Here is an 11,750-nt window from a genome sequence, read left to right on the forward strand (position 1 = left end):
ATTCTCTTCTGTATTGCTTGGGAGAGTACTAGGAGGAGTTTCAGTGACTTTCTTACTCAGCTGGCCTACTTGTGCCTCCAAATTTCTTATGGAGGACCTTGTTTCACTCATGAAACTTAAAGTGGCCTTAGATAGATCAGAGACTAAGTTTGCTAAATTAGAGGTGCTCTGCTCAGAATTCTCTGTTTGTTGCTGAGAAGATGATGGGAAAGGCTTGCTATTGCTAAACCTATTTCTTCCACCATTATTAAAGCCTTGTTGAGGCTTTTGTTGATCCTTCCATGAGAAATTTGGATGATTTCTCCATGATGAATTATAGGTGTTTCCATAAGGTTCACCCATGTAATTTACCTCTACCATGGCAGGGTTCTCAGGATCATAAGCTTCTTCTTCAAAAGATGCCTCTTTAGTACTGTTGGATGTATTTTGCCATCCATTCAGACCTTGAGAAATCATGTTGACTTGCTGAGTCAATATTTTGTTCTGAGCCAATATGGCATTTAGAGCATCAATTTCAAGAACTACCTTCCTTTGAGGCGTCCCATTATTCACAGAATTCCTCTCAGAAGTGTACATGAACTGGTTATTTGTAACCATGTCAATAAGTTCTTGAGCCTCTGCAGGTATTTTCTTTAGGTGAATGGATCCACCTGCAGAATGGTCTAGTGACATCTTAGAGAACTCAGATAGACCATAATAGAATATATCTATCATGGTCCATTTTGAAAACATGTCAGAAGGATATCTTTTGGTCATCTGCTTGTATCTTTCCCAAGCTTCATAGAGGGATTCACCATCTTTTTGTTTGAAGGTCTGAACATCCACTCTAAGCTTGCTCAGCTTTTGAGGAGGAAAGAACTTAGCCAAGAAGGCCGTGACCAGCTTATCCCAGGAGTCCAGGCTATCTTTAGGTTGAGAGTCCAACCATGCTCTAGCTCTGTCTCTTACAGCAAAAGAGAAAAGCATGAGCCTGTAGATTTCAGGATCTACTCCATTAGTCTTAACAGTCTCACAGATCTGCAAGAACTCAGTTAAAAACTTGCAGTTTTGTTGCATTAGAGCAACTAATTGAGGTTTCAGCTCAAAATTGTTTGCTCCAATGGCAGGAATTGAGATGCTTCTTCCATCAAACTTGGAAGTAGGTTCTCTTAGTTTTCTCTTCATAGTCCTTTCAGGTTCTGGATCAGCTTCAACAAGAATGCCTTTTTCCTTGTTCCTGCTCATATGAAGGAGAAGAGAACAGAAAAAGAATAGGAATCCTCTATGTCACAGTAAAGAGGTTCCTTATTATTAGTAGAAGAAGAAAGGGGATAAAGAAAGGAGAATCCAAACACAAGGGTGAGGATAAGGGCAGTGATTTGAGATGAAGAGAAGTGTTACTAAATGAATGAATAAATAGAATAAGATGAGAGATAGAAGTTTTCGAAAATAATTTTGAAAAGGAGTTAATGATTTTCGAAAATTAAGATAAGAAATAAAGTTAAAATTAAAATTTAAAACAATTAATTAATTAAAAAGAATTTTTGAAAAAGAGGGAGGTATTTTCAAAAATTAGAGAAAGAAAAGTTGTTAGGTAGTTTTGAAAAAGATAAGAAATAAACAAAAAGTCAAATAGTTAGTTGAAAAAGATTTGAAAGTCAATTTTGAAAAGATAAGAAGATAAGAAGATATTTTGAAATCAAATTTTTGAAAAAGATAAAATTTGAAAAAGATATGATAAAAAGATATGATTAAAAAGATATGGTTGGAAAAGATTTAATTTTTAAAATTAAAATTAATTACTTAACTAACAAGAAACTAAAAGATAAGATTCTAGAATTTAAAGATTGAACCTTTCTTAACAAGAAAGTAACAAACTTCAAATTTTTGAATCAATCATATTAGTTGTTAGCATAATTTTCGAAAATTTGAAATAAAATTAGGAAAAAGATTTTGAAAAATATTTTAAAGAATTTTCGAAAATTAATAAGAAAAATGAAAAATATTTAATTTTTGAAAAAGTTTTAAAAAGATAAGATTTTTAAAATTTGAAAATTTGACTTGACTTATAAGAAACAACTAATTTAAAAAAAAATTTTGACTAAGTCAACCCAAATTTTCGAATTTTTGATAGAAATAAGGAAAATATATCTTTTTTTATTTTTGAATTTTTAATGATGAGAGAGAAAAACATAAAAATGACCCAAAACAAAAAATTTTGGATCAAAACACTTAATGCATGCAAGAACACTATGAATGTCAAGATGAACACCAAGAACACTTTGAAGATCATGATGAACATCAAGAAAAAAATTTTTGATGCAAAGAAAACATGCAAGACACCAAACTTAGAAATCTTTAATGCTTGGACACTATGAATGAAAAAATACACATGAAAAACAATAAAAGACACAAAACAAGAAAACATCAAGATCAAACAAGAAGACTTACCAAGAACAACTTGAAGATCATGAAGAACACTATGAATGCATGAATTTTCAAAAAATGCAAGAAATATTTTTAAAGCATGCAATTGACACCAGACTTAAAACATGACCCAAGACTCAAACAAGAATCACAAAATATTTTTAGTTTTTTTGATTTTATGATTTTTTTGTATTTTCTTTTATATATTTTTTTTCGAAAAACATATAGGAAAAAGAAAACAAGAAATTCAAAATTTTTAATAAGGATTCTAGGAATCTTTCAATGTTAGCCTAAAGCTCCAATCCAAGGGTTAGACATGGCTTCATAGCCAGCCAGCTTTAGGATGGAATTACATGCATTGTGGTGATTAGTTGAAGCCTTAGTCCAAAAGAATTTGGATATGGCTTTACAGCCAGCCAGGCTTCAACATGCTTCATGAAGCTCTAGAATCCATTCTTAAAAATTCTGAAGCCATAGAATGATTTATTTTGAAAATATTTTTTTTGAAAATAATTTTTGGGAAAAACAAAAACAAAGAAAAATTTTGAAAACTTTTTGAAAAGAAGATTACCTAATCTGAGCAACAAGACGAATCGTTAGTTGTCCAAACTCGAACAATCCCCGGCAACGGCGCCAAAAACTTGGTGCACGAAATTGTGATCATCAACAATGGCACCAAAAACTTGGTAGTGCTCTCAAACGTGAATCACACTTAGTCACAACTCCGCACAACTAACCAGCAAGTGCACTAGGTCATCCAAGTAATACCTTACGTGAGTAAGGGTCGATCCCACGGAGATTGTTGGTATGAAGCAAGCTATAGTCATCTTGTAAATCTCAGTTAGGCGGATAGTAAATGTTATGGAGTTTTCGAATAATAAATAAAGCAGAAAATAAAGATAGAGTTACTCATGTAATTCAATGGTGAGAATTTCAGATAAGTGTCTGGAGATGCTTGTCCCTGTTGGATCTCTGCTTTCCTACTACCTTCCTTCAATCCTTCTTATTCCTTTCCATGGCAAGCTGTATGTAGGGCATCACTATTGTCAATGGCTACATCCCATCCTCTCAGTGAAAAAGGTCCAAATGCTCTGTCATGGCACGGCTAATCATCTGTCGATTCTCGATCATGTTGGAATAAAATCCCTTGATTCTTTTGCGTTTGTCATCACGCCCAACAATCGTGAGTTTGAAGCTCGTCACAGTCATTCAATCCCTGAATCCTACTCAGAATACCACAGAAAAGGTTTAGACTTTCCGGATTCTCATGAATGCCGCCATCAATCTAGCTTATACCACGAAGATTCTGATTAAGGAATCCAAGAGATATGCGCCCGGTCAAAGGTAGAACGGAAGTGGTTGTCAGTCACGCGTTCATAGGTGAGAATGATGATGAGTGTCACGGATCATCACATTCATCATGTTGAAGTGCAATGAATATCTTAGAATAAGAACAAGCGGAATTGAATAGAAAATAGTAGTAACTGCATTAAAACTTTAGGTACAGCAGAGCTCCACACCCTTAATCTATGGTGTGTAGAAACTCCACCGTTGAAAATACATAAGTGATGAAGGTCCAAGCATGGCCGAATGGCCAGCCCCCAAAACGTGATCACAGGATCAAAAATACAATTCAGGATCCAGGATGAAAATACAATAGTAAAAAGTTCTATTTATACTAAAACTAGCCACTAGGGTTACAGAGATAAGTAATTGATGCATACATCTATTTTCGGGGCCCACTTGGTGTGTGTTTGGGCTGAGCTTGAGCTTTACACGAGTTAAGGCTTCTTTTGGAGTTGAACGCCAAGTTGTAACGTGTTTTTGGCGTTCAACTCTGGTTCATAACGTTTTTCTGGCGTTTGACTCCAGAATGCAGCGTAGAACTGGCGTTGAGCGCCAATTTACATCATCTAATCATGAATAAAGTATGGACTATTATATATTTCTGGAAAGCTCTGGATGTCTACTTTCCAACGCCATTGAGAGCGCGCCATTTAAAGTTCTGCAGCTCCAGAAAATTCATTTCGAGTGCAGGGAGGTTAGAATCCAACAGCATCAGCAATCCTTTGTCAGCCTTTTATCAGAGTTTTGCTAAGGTCCCTCAATTTTAGCCAGAAATTACCTGAAATCACAGAAAAACACATAAACTCATAGTAAAGTCCAGAAATGTGAATTTAGCATAAAAACTAATGAAAACATCCCTAAAAGTAGCTAGATCCTACTAAAAACTACCTAAAAATAATGCCAAAAAGCGTATAAATTATCCGCTCATCACTGCATACTTGAATATTATCTGTATTTTCCTTGTTTGTATTATCTGTGTTTGTCTAGTTTTGAGGAGGTTAGGTAGGTGATGGCAACGTGTTCGCATGGAGGATAGGTTGGTGAAGGCTGTGGGACAGCGGTGTATGGTTAGAGTAGAAAATCCTTTAAGAATAGATTACCCTTTTGATACACTAAGGTTTCAAGTTTGGTTAAGGTTTTACATATTATGCTTTATTGTTTAGACTGCTTTAAGCTTGAACTCTTGTGACGGATATGGAGTCTAGGATTGCCTTTGGCGTCCCGGGGTCTTATATCCTATATCACTGGGCACTGTTACCATACTGAGAATTTCAGGTTCTCATACCATATTTCTGTTGTATTTTTCAGATGTAGGTCGTGACCCATTTCGGTGAGTTGTCTGATTAGTGACATAAGCGGAGGATCCGGGCACTTTTTTTGAGTCTTTTTTTTATTTTGAACATGTCTCTCACTTTCGCATTTTATTTTGCCTAGATGCTTGTATTTGAGAGAACAAAACTTGTATAAGCTGTTTTAAATGTCTGGTTTCATATATGGTCTGTATATGACTGGCCGGCTTAAACTCCGCGAGTTGTGGCTAGATTCTTATGATATTATCTTACTATATTTTATTATATCACATCTGTTTCCTGAGCTTTAAGTTAGTAGCTTTGTTAGCACGTTTTATGCTTTTCAATTCCTTTTTCGAGCTATATCCTTCATCGGGCTTCTAGATTATACTATTCTATATATATATATATATATATTATATGTATAAGCTTAGAACTGTCGTAACCTTTGATTAACCTTTGCTTTACGACACGAGGTAAGGCTTAGGCTAATTGGGGTGTTACATTTAGTGGTATCAGAGCGGTTCGTCCTCGTGAGCCTGAGGGATGGACCAATTGTGCTTCATTGCATACTCTAGGTCATTTTCTTTCATGCTATTTAGGTTATCTACTTGATATTTCATAGCATGCTTGTTTGTGAGTGCCTTTTTGGGATAATTGAAGCACTAGACCTTTGATATTGAGACTGATCACCTTGATATCGAATGTTTGGTGTAGACAGGAACCCTAATGACTACTCGCAGAGGAGGTCATACACGTTCACGAAGAGAGAGTAGGAATGAGCGACCGGCTGATAACCATGTCGAGTTCATGGCGGCAATGGCGAACCTTGTGAACACCATGGAGGCTAACGCTGCTGCGACTCTGCAAGCTATGCAGAGGTTAGGCCAGCCGGCCGGATACGGAAATGGAAATGGTGAGGAAAATACGGATGGCAATACTGAAGGGAGCGAAGACAACACGGGAGGTGCTCCGATGACCTTGGTGACTTTTCTCAAGGTTCATCTGCCAAGTTTCAGAGGCTCAACAAATCCCACAGAAGCGGACAACTAGTTCCAAGCGATGGAGCGTGCGCTGCAGGCACAGCATGTCTCACACAACAAATACGTGGAGTTTGCTGCTTACCAACTTCAGGAAGAGGCCCAGCATTGGTGGCAGGCAGAATATCGCTTGCTACAGCTCTAGAATGCAGATGTTCCTTGGGATGTGTTCCAAACGGCCTTCTACAAGAAGTATTTTCCTGAGTCTGCAAGGGAAGAAAAAGAAATGGAACTTATGCAGCTGAAGCAAGGTTCCTTGTATGTGGCAGATTATACGAGCAAGTTTGAGGAACTCTGTAGGTTCTCTAGGGTGTGTCAGGGTGCCTTGGAGACCAATGAAAGTTAGAAGTGTGTCAAATATCAAAGTGGCTTGAATGACGACATCAGGACAGCTGTGGCTCCTATGGAGGTCCGTATTTTCTCCGATCTGGTGAACAAGGCAAGAGTGGTTGAAGAGAACGCGAATACGGTAGCCTCGTCAAGGGATACTCATGGAGTAAACACTAGTAGGGGACGCGACAACAACCTTGGACCAAGGGGACAAAACCTTAAGAAACATGGTAAAAGGAAGCGGTCAAGAGCTTATTCCCCTAATATGAAATGTCAGGAGTGTGAGAACTACCATCCGAACCAGCATTTTTTTGAATAAAATCATTTAAATGCCCAAATTAAATTCCAGAGAGTTAGGATGAGAATTTGGGGATTAAAATATAATTTTCAAATCGGCAGTTGAACCGGTTGAACCGGTTCAAGTCTGCCCGGTACTGCACGAGAAAAAGTGGAAACAGTAAAAAACCTTAGAATAAAATTAGAAATGGAAAACCGGGCGTTAGTGTTAAAGGTTTGGCCCAAAGTTGGGCCAAACAGGCTAAAAACGCTAACGGGTTAGACCGGGTCCAATTTGGGCCCAAATCCAACATATAAAAGGGTTCATTAATGAACCAACTCAGCACAACACAATCACAAACACACCCACACCAGCTGAAAGGGGAGAAAGAGAAGAAACCCCCATGAACACTATTCTTCTTCTTCTTTCCAAGCTCATATCTTGAGCTACGGTGCTCCGATTTGCATGCCGTCAGTGGCTACACGTTCCTTGTGAAGAGCTCTACAGAATCTGGTGTATGGAATTGTGATTTACATGTTTCACAACTCCGGTGCCACTAACCAGCAAGTGTACTGGGTCGTCCAAGTAATACCTTTCGTGAGTAAGGGTCGATCCCACGGAGATTGTCGGCTTGAAGCAAGCTATGGTTATCTTGTAACTCTTAGTCAGGATATCAATAATAATTCTTAGTTTTATTTGTAAAAAGTAAAAGAACATGAAATAAATAATACTTGTTATACAGTAATGGAGAACAAGTTGAGGTTTTGGAGATGCTCTACCCTCTGAGTTTTTGCTTTTCCACTGCCTTCTTCTTCAAACACGCCTGGCTCCTTCTATGGCAAGCTTTATGTTGGTGGATCACCGTTGTCAATGGCTACCATCTGTCCTCTCAGTGAAAACATGTCCGCTATAGTTTCCCGCATGGCTAATCATCTGTCGATTCTCACTTGTGTTGGAATAAGATCCATTGATCTTTTTGCACACTGTCTCTGCGCCCAATAGTCGCGAGTTTGAAGCTCGTCATAGTCATCCCTTCCTAGATCCTACTCGGATTACCACAGACAAGGTTTAGACTTTTCGGATCTCAGGAATGCCGCCAATTGATTCTAGCCTATACCACGAAGGTTCTGATCTCACGGAATTGAATGCTCTGTTGTCAGGAGAGACAATCAAACTCGTGAATCAGGATCCCAAGAGATACACACTCAAGCTGTTACAGGTAGAACAGAAGTGGTTGTCAGGCACACGTTCATAAGTTGAGAATGATGATGAGTGTCATGGATCATCACATTCATCACATTGAAGTACGAGTGAATATCTTAGAACAGAAGCTAGCGCAATTGAATAGAAAACAGTAGTAATTGCATTAATTCATCGAGACACAGCAGAGCTCCTCACCCCCAACCATGGGGTTTAGAGACTCATGCCGTGAAAGGTACAATAAGGAATGTAAAAATGTCATGAGATACAAAGTGAATCTCTAAAAGTAGTTTTTATACTAAACTAGTAACCTAGGTTTACAGAGAATGAGTAACTAAGTGCAGATAGTGCAAAAATCCACTTTTGGGGCCCACTTGGTGTGTGTTTGCGCTGAGCTTCCTAGCTTTCACATGCACAGGACGTTCTTGGAGTCTAGACGCCAGTTTTGGCGCCAGTTTGGGCGTTTAACTCCAGCTTTGGTGCCAGTTCTGGCGTTTTATGCCAGAAAAGGGTCTTTGGTGGGCGTTTTGACGCCAGTTTGGGCCATCAAATCTCGGGCAAAGTATGAACTATTATACATTTATGGAAAACCCAAGATGTCTACTTTCCAACACAATTAAGAGCACGCCAATTGGGCTTCTGTAGCTCTAAAAAATCTATTTCGAGTGCAGGGAGGTCAGAATCTAATAGCATCTTCAGTCCTTTCTCAGCCTCTGAATCAGATTTTTGCTCAGGTCCCTCAATTTCAGCCAGAAAATATCTGAAATTACAGAAAAACACACAAACTCATAGTAAAGTCCAAAAATATAATTTTTGCATAAAAAAAATAAAAATAAAATAAAAAGTGAGTAAAACATGCTAAAAACTATGTGAAAATACTACCAAAAAGCGTATAATTTATCCGCTCACCACAACATCAAACTTAAACTGTTGCTTATCCCCAAGCAACTAGACAAATAAAATAGGATAAAAAGAAGAAGGATATGGTGCAATAACATCTCAGAGTCTTTAATGAAGCTCAAATTCAAATTAGATGAGCGGGGCTTAGAGCTTTTTCCTTCTGAATAGTTTTGGCATCTCAATTTATCCTTTGAAGTTCAGAATGTTTGGCATCCATAAGAACTCAAAAGTCAGATAAGTATGTTGATTCTTGAACACAGCTACTTTTGAGTCTTGGCTGTGACTATAAGCATCTTGTTTTCCAGTATTACCACCGGATACATAAATGCCACAGACACATAACTGAGTGAACCTTTTCAGATTGTGACTCAGCTTTGCTAGAGTCCCCATTTAGAGGTGTCCAGAGTTCTTAAGCACACTCTTTATGCTTTGGATCACGACTTTAACCACTCAGTCTCAAGCTTGTCACTTGGACCTTCATGCCACAAGTACATGGTTAGGGACAGCTTGATTTAGCCGCTTAGGCCTGGATTTTATTTCCTTGGGCCCTCCTATCCATTGATACTCAAAGCCTTGGATCCATTTCACCCTTGCTTTTTAGTTTAAAGGGTTACTGGCTTTTTCTGCCTGATTTTTCTTTTTCTTTCTTCCTTTTTTTTCACTGCTTTTTCTTGCTTCAAGAATCAATTCTATGATTTTTCAGATTATCAATAACATTTCTCTTTTTTCATTATTCTTTCAAGAGCCAACAATTTTAACATTCATAAACTTCACTATAAAAAATATGTACTGTTCAAGCATTCATTCAGAGAGCTAAAGTAATGCCACCACATATAAATAATTTGAATTTTTCTTATTTTGTACTCAAAATATTTGCACCCTTGCTCTTCTAAAAAAAAGTCTGCTATTTTATTCATGTTTGATGATGATAAGAAAATTAAATTATACCCAAATTGATAAAAATAATACTAATGCTCATGCAATCCTAATACTAGTGCTTATGCAACTCTTAATATAGGTCTCTAATAACAGAAGTTATCACAGAGTTAGAACTCAACAACCTTAATTTTGGGAGATAGGTGCTCCTTCAATCTGTGGGACACCTGGCGCTTCAAGGGATAACTTCTGGCGCTTCAGCTCCTGTAGCTCACGCCCTTGCAGCTCTTGTTCTTTGAGCAATTTGCAAAGCATGATGTTCTGGTTCTGCTGCTCTTCTTTGAGTTGATCCATAGCTTATTGCAGCTTGGTGACAGATGCTTCCAAGCGGGCCCAATAGTCAAATTGGGGAATTTCTAGGAAAAGCTCATGTGCCCTCCTCTTGGTGGGGTTGTCTTGAGCTTGAGATTCATCCATTATCTTTTTAGTGATTGAGTGCTCAGTTGGGACGAACTTATCCACTCCCATCTGTACCCCTGCATCCTTACATAATAGATAGATCAAGCTTGGGTAAGCCAATTTGGCCTCGGTAGATTCCGTTTGTGCAATTGTGTACATTTCACAAGGAATTAGCTGATGAATCTCCACCTCTCTTCCCAACATAATACAATGAATCATCACTGCCCTTTTTACAATAACTTCAGAACGGTTACTTGTGGGAAGTAAAGAATGCCCAATGAAATCCAGCCAGCCCTTAGCAACTGGTTTGAGATCTCCCCTCTTTAGTTGGTTTGGGACACCTTTTGTGTTGGTTATCCACTTGGTTCCAGGGAGACATATGTCCTCTAGAACTTGATCCAGCTTTTTATCTTTAGCCATTCTCCTATTAAAGGATTCTAGATCATCTTGCAGTTGAGGAAGTTTGAGGACTTCTCTTATTTTGTCCAGGTAAAAGTAAATAATCTTTCCCCTGACCATAGTCCAAAAGGTGTGGAAGGCAGCTCCCTCCATTCTTTGCTTATCTGTTAGCCACAGATTTGCATAGAATTTCTGGACCATGTTTCTTCCCACATTCATTTCAGGATTAGGTAGGATTTTCCAGCCTCTATTTCGAATCTACTCTTGGATCTTCGGATATTCATCTTCTTTCAGATCGAATTTAACTTCCGGGATCATTGATCTTCTGCATATGATTTTGAAGTAATGGTCTGCATGTTCTTTAGTGCAGAACCTCTCATGCATCCAAGGTTTTAGATTGTTCTCTTTCTTGCCTCTTGGAGTGGTTTATTTTCCTTTAGGGGCTATGATCTTGGTGAGTTTTAGCTCAGTGATCATGGAAAAACACACCAAACTTAGAGGTTTTCTTGTCCTCAAGCAAAAGAAAGGAAGGAAGAGGGATAGAAGGAGAGAAGGATTTGAATGGTGAATGAATGGGGATGGCCGAATGGGATTTAAAAGGGAGGGGGTGGGTTTCAAAATTTTTGAAAAAGATATGACAGAAAGATACGATTGGTAAAAAAGAAACATGATATGAAAAAGATAGGATTTTAAAATTTTAAAAGATATGGAAAAGATATGGGGAAATTGAATTTGAAATTTGTTAATGCATCTAAGAAATAGGAGGTAATATGGGTGATTTGAAAAGATATGGAAAGAATTTGGAAAGATGAATGAGTTTTAAAAAGATTTGAAAAAGATTTGAAAAGGATTTATAAGATAATTAAAATTTTTTTTTCGAACATGGATTTTGAAAGATGAAGATTTGTAATGTGTTTATGCAGAAAATTATGAATTAAAACAAGAAAATTTGAAAAAAATTTGAATTGGGAACGAAATTCCACTCCCCATGCTCTTCTGGCATTAAACGTCTAGAATGGTATCCATTATGGAGTTTAACGCCCATCTGTTGGCCAATCTGGGCGTTTAACGCCTAGCCAGGTACCCTGGCTGGCATTTAAACGCCAGAAATCCTTTGTCACTGGGCATTTTTCTGAACGCCCAGAATGCTACCCATTCTGGCGTTTAACGCCCAGAATGCTACCTTTACTGGCGTTAAACGCCGAGAATGATACCCATTCTGGCGTT

General features: G+C 37.9%; 1 non-coding gene across 1 annotated transcript; it reads left to right on the forward strand.

Annotated features, from left to right (window-relative positions):
• Positions 1-730: 730 nt before the first annotated feature.
• Positions 731-834, forward strand: LOC112793512 (small nucleolar RNA R71). The gene has a single exon (XR_003198197.1). It is a non-coding gene; the product is annotated as a small nucleolar RNA R71 (small nucleolar RNA).
• The last annotated feature ends 10,916 nt before the right edge of the window (positions 835-11,750 follow it).

This window comes from Arachis hypogaea, chromosome 3, assembly GCF_003086295.3.
Source record: "Arachis hypogaea cultivar Tifrunner chromosome 3, arahy.Tifrunner.gnm2.J5K5, whole genome shotgun sequence".
NCBI lineage: Eukaryota > Viridiplantae > Streptophyta > Magnoliopsida > Fabales > Fabaceae > Arachis > Arachis hypogaea.